Source organism: Trachymyrmex septentrionalis, unplaced genomic scaffold, assembly GCF_001594115.1.
Source record: "Trachymyrmex septentrionalis isolate Tsep2-gDNA-1 unplaced genomic scaffold, Tsep1.0 scaffold283, whole genome shotgun sequence".
NCBI lineage: Eukaryota > Metazoa > Arthropoda > Insecta > Hymenoptera > Formicidae > Trachymyrmex > Trachymyrmex septentrionalis.
This window is the reverse complement of record NW_017305445.1, coordinates 29,142-34,899: the sequence shown is the minus strand read 5'-3', so window position 1 is coordinate 34,899 and position 5,758 is coordinate 29,142. Positions and strand designations below refer to the sequence as shown.

The 5,758-nt window shown below is 27.3% G+C and overlaps 1 long non-coding RNA gene across 2 annotated transcripts; it reads left to right on the top strand.

Annotated features, from left to right (window-relative positions):
- The first annotated feature begins 484 nt into the window (after positions 1-484).
- On the top strand, positions 485-1,689 carry LOC108749258. Of its 2 annotated transcripts, none has more exons than XR_001939356.1 (3): positions 485-628; positions 891-1,055; positions 1,575-1,689. It is a non-coding gene; the product is annotated as an uncharacterized LOC108749258 (long non-coding RNA). The 2 variants fall into 2 exon arrangements; XR_001939357.1 differs by having other exon boundaries at positions 485-660.
- The last annotated feature ends 4,069 nt before the right edge of the window (positions 1,690-5,758 follow it).

Genomic DNA, 5,758 nt, shown 5'->3' with positions numbered 1-5,758 from the left:
AACTAACGCACAATGAAGGAATTAAGTTCTAAACACAATACAAAGGAATATCAATAGCGATAGAAATAACACGATTTCGATCTATAAGAAATCAGATACACTGGAATATACAGTTTCTGATAGGTTGAAATCGTGTTATTTCTATCGCTTTCGCTATTCCTTCACATTATGTCTGAGGCTTTAGGAATAAAAAGGATGAAATATTAGAAATAAAATATTAAGAATTTAATAGTTGTAAACATGGTCGACCATAGACGAATTCCATAACAGAAAATAAGGCCCTGCGCATAATAGAAAGAAATTAGGAATAAAGAATAAACGATTTTAACCTATCAGAAATCAGATATATCGGAATATACGGTTTCTGATAGGTTGAAATCATGTTATTTTTTATTCCTAAATCCTTATTTTTTCTATTGTGCACAGGACCTAATTCTAATATTCAAAATGACGTTGAAAATGACGTTGAAAATGAAGTTGAAAATGAAGTTGAAAATGAAGTTGAAAATGAAAATGTGGATATAAAGAAAAAGATGCGTTATTAATTGACTTAATAAGATCGTATCCACATTTATGGAACAAAGAAGATAAAGATTACAAAGATGTAAATAAATGTGACAAGTCGTTGGTAAGAAATAGCTATTGTAATGCGTTTATCCGGTAAATGTCTTTTTATTAAAAAAATAAATATTTATATTTGTTAAAATGAAATATTGCTTGCTTTGAACTTTTACATTATATTAAAATGTAAGAATTTGTCATACATTACAGGTTATAATTTGTGTTATAAACGCAACTAAGTAATATACTAATATACAAATACACTAATATACAAATATATTAATATACTAATATATTAATATATTATATACTATATCTACACTTTTCAGTAAAGGAATGTATAAGTCGATGGTGTAGATTATGACAGTATTATTCAAAGGAAAGACAAAGCCAAGAAAATATACGAAGCGGTTCTGTACCTATTGTAGAAAGAAAAGACCATGGAAATTATATGAACAAATGTTATTTATAGACAACCATATATACAAAAGAAGGTAATATTCTTTTTTTTGCTAAAATTATAAATTATTTACTGTAAATAGTTACTTGTTAATAGTTTTATTTTGATTGATATATGAATTGCTATTTTCAAAATTTGCTTATTTCATAAATTCACATTTTACCCTTTTATACAAGAAAAACAGAACTTGATTTAAGAGACAATATAGATGCTTTTCAACAATGTACATAAGCGACACTAACAAAAGAATGTACAATCTGGTACTTTCCAACTACGATACAACTCAACATAATCGTAACAGTTAATAGCTGAGTTTAACTTATGTTGGAAAGCACTGGATCATATACTGTTGCATAGTGTTGCTTGTGATATTACTGAAAAGTATCCAATGTACAACTAAAGATATTAAAATATTCATGTAACTAACTATTATCATTAGATTTAGCTACTTTTAAAAATGGACAACTCATATATTTCTTTTTATGTTACTATATTATTATAGTATTTAAGTTACTATATTATTATATCATCATTATCTTTATTATTATTTTAGACGAAGATATACCAACATCAATAGAACAATAAATGACCCTTACAGTTAAATGTAAGTCAGTGAGAAACACGCAATAAATATTTAAATTTAAACATAACAAATGAGAATAATATTAACAAGCTCGAAAATTAATATATTATAAACTATACTATATCAAATCATGCATTTTTTTATTATAATTGAACGTTTTGCCTTACTTTGGAGCTTTATCAGCTCAATATAGCTACTTACTTATTTATCATTAAAAAGTTCTTTTAATTTTTTATTATGTTTTTTGTTTGTGTTATAATGTACATGTTCGTTTTTGTTACCTTTGTTTTTGTTACCTCGTACTAAAATTATTTATCAAAGGATTTCTTTCACTTTGAATTTGACAATTCTAGAAGTAATTAATTTTTGGTGGAGCATGGCAAATTAAAACGTGTAATATTGGAAGGATCCCGAATAATATTGCTTACAATCCTGATTGCACACTCATATCAGCTGGTGTCTAATAATTTTTCACTGCTTTACCAATGAGAATATTTTATTTTTAAATTGGCCAATTAGCGACGCATGTGTGCAACATGCAACGTGTGTAATCGGAGCCTTTCCATAATAGATATGATTAATTTTTTGCGCTTGTTAACCGTGCTAATATTCTCATTAGTCTGATTTAAATTTGTCTCATTTTTGATAATCCATATATTCTTTATTTACAATTAACTTACAGAGCTTTGACATAACATGTTACAATAATGTCTTGAAATTATTATAGTATATTAGTATATTTTTAATTATTATGCAGGGTCTACAATAGAAATCGCAACGGCCGTAGAGTTTTAAGTCGTAGAAAATTGACCAATCACAATCGATTATTCTTCTCGATTGTGGTTGGAAATTTTTTACTACGATTAATTGCTTATAGATTTTATTATGTCACTCAGCATTGTTAAGATTATTTTAAGATGCAAAAATATCAAATTGTTAAATTGCTAGTCAATTAATTCGTGATATTACTGCGGTAGTTTGCGTTTCAAAATTGAGTAACTATTATTCTTAATTGTAAATAATTTATAATAAATTATATTATTATTACAAGAATAACTTTACATATCTTTAATTTACAAAAATATATTATGCGCATTAACTTCTACATATTAGTCATAAAAGACTTTATCGAAGTTATTAGCTTCAACTTAAGACACGTAATTAAAAGTGTGGTAGATAAAAAACATTCAATAAATACCTTGAAACCTGGTGTAAAGACATTATATTACAAGGATAGTAACATTTACAGTTGATTATAATTTGTACACTTTAAAAAAAATTCTGCGAGAAGTAAGCAAGCTAATCTAGATAATCTCTCTAGATTATCTATGTGTTCATTCTGTCATTCAGTACTTAGTTGATGTGTACATATTTCATCCTTCAATATAAGCACCTTACACAGTAATTCTCGCAAAGTTTCTAGAGGATTTGTAAAAACTCTTTCTGAAATTAAAAGTATTAAAACTCATTTGTGTCTCGTGCAGCAAGAATTAATTCAAACTACTTGCCGACGACCTGGAAACTATACTACTAGCGAAGACGCTACAGGCTGCATTGACACCATTAATAATCTTTTGCTCATTCTTTGGTTTGGGTTTGTTCGAATATCCTCTTGAATATTCTAAGCCAGGTCTCTTTCCTGTACGTCTTGACCATATGGAGCTTTTTTTATTATCCATTCTACTCCTATGTCTATTATAATGATTTATATTATATTGTGCACAACTGGAGGAGCTTTACAATATTCATCACCGCGATTACATTGATAGCTGTTAGCTTCTTTTATTTCAAGGTAAAAGTTATTTATTATTCATAGTTTCTAATACTGTTTTATTAAAATTTTTTAATTTTTTTAAACCATTTTTTTCATTAAGAGCATTAAAGGCGTCTTGATCTTACAATTATGAGCAAATACAAATAACCCCACACAATCAAGAAAAATAGGTTTTGGTCAAATTACTTCAAATTTTAATATCTTTCAAATCATGTCAAGCCGCGATTAAAAGTCCTCAAAGGCACAAACTTCTAAATGCCTTAGATTTTGCTCCAGGACTTTCGGAAAATCATCACATCTTATACGGAAAAATAATAAAAATAAGTCTTTTTTATTTCGATTATTTCCTTTTTTTCGTTCATTTTTCTTTTTTCTTTTTCTTTCACTCTTTTTGAGTTTAATTCTGGCATTAAAAATCGAGGTAGAGGAGCTCATCATGACAGGATAATTTTTATTCACAGTTTATGTATGTTAGTTTGTGTTGTCTCTGAAGAAGGCTCAAAAGTAAGCCGAAACATGTAAGCGCGTTTTAGTGAATAAAGAAATTTCATACTTCATAAATATTATTTGCGCGATGTCTTCTGCGCTTGACTCCTACTGTCCGTATCCTGTCCAGTTTCAAGTCTTTTTTATTAACATTAGTTATAAATACTGTATAATATATCATAGATATATATAGTATACATATATATTAAAAAATGTGTCAGACATAATATTATGAAAAAGTATTATATTTTATAAAATATTATTATAGTATAATATTATTATAGTATTATAGTATAAAACATCCTGAAAATAGTTTTATTTTATTTTCTAATTCCAAGAAGCATATTAGGATTTCTAAAGAGGAGACTAATAAAAATCAAGCCTATCCTATATCAAGCCTATATTCTCTATCCTATGAGAAGCAGGGGAATTCATATAAATCACGCATCTCAAAAAAATGAAACGCTCGTCATGTCCAAGTTGTTCATTTTGCGAAATTCTGTGAATAAACGCAACTACAATTATAAATGTACCATTTGATATATATAGAAGTATAGTAAAAAAGATTTAGTTCGATTTTTTGTACTTATTCATATAAAATACGAAAACTTTCTGTAGTTTCTAGAATAAAAAATAAAACATTTGAATCATAAAGAATTTTAATCAGCTTGATATAAGATACAAATTAAACATTAAAATTTAAAGAAATTTGAACGAAATCCATTTTTATAAGATATGTGCGGAGTTCTTTATAAAAAGTTTTTGGATAAATTAATTTTTATGTTTATAAAAAACATTATTTAATGTAATGTCAAAAACTTTAATAAAATTAATATTTGTGTTTATATTACTCTCTTAAATTAGTTTTGAAACACATAACATTTTTTAATTTTATGTTTCGAATACTTGTAACTTTTTTGTCTATCACATTTTTTTATATACATTGCAATAATAATATTTATTTAAATATAACTTCCTTTTATCGCATAATTAATTAATATGCTTTTTTCAAGGAATTGAAAATGTGTTTGCATGAATTTTCCTTAGTGGATGACACAATAGAAACAGTCGGTTCGCCAAAGAAATACCAACGTCTGCGTAAATGGATAATTCAAATAATAATCGGATATATACATGTTTTATTAATTTGCAACATGTGTTTACACCATATTTATGTTTGGAGATCAGAATAACAAAAATTTTGTTTCTATATGTCTGTGCTATTTGCTTATTTCTGGAAAGCTTGATGTAAATACATGTCTTAAGTGCTCTAATTTGTGGAATTATCGTTGGGTTAGTGTATGTATTTGTGAACATTTATTTCGTAAGCTATTTTTTATTAATAGTGTACGTCAAAATGACAACCTGTGTGAAACATTTTTTATATAACTTTTTGTCAGTATTAGTATTGAAATTATAAAGATTGTATATAACATAACCTAAATGGGAAAATGATAAAAGTTTATTTTATTATACACATATATAGTAAATATAAAATACAGGGTGTCAATTATGTACCGGGACGGTCAAATATTTCGACAACTTCCAACATTAAAAAAAAACGCTGAAACACGTGAAACGATTTTTCAAAAAATCTACTTTCTGCGGGGGGTGGCGCCCCCCCCCCCCCCCAAAGGGACCGGGGGGGCGCGAGGGGGGTCGAAAATCTTAAATGGCAACATAGGGCGAGTAGCCCTTCCATAAGCCTTAACTAAGTTAATGAGTAAGAAAAATTAAAATTAAATTTTTACTTTTCGTTCTTCACTTTGTAAACGAACTTAGGAATTTTTGCTATTCATTTGCATTTTTCATAAGTCAACATAGCAATTTTAGTTATTCGATTAGGAACTATCGATAAACACAAGCCTTTTTCATTTTTTATAAGTCTACATAG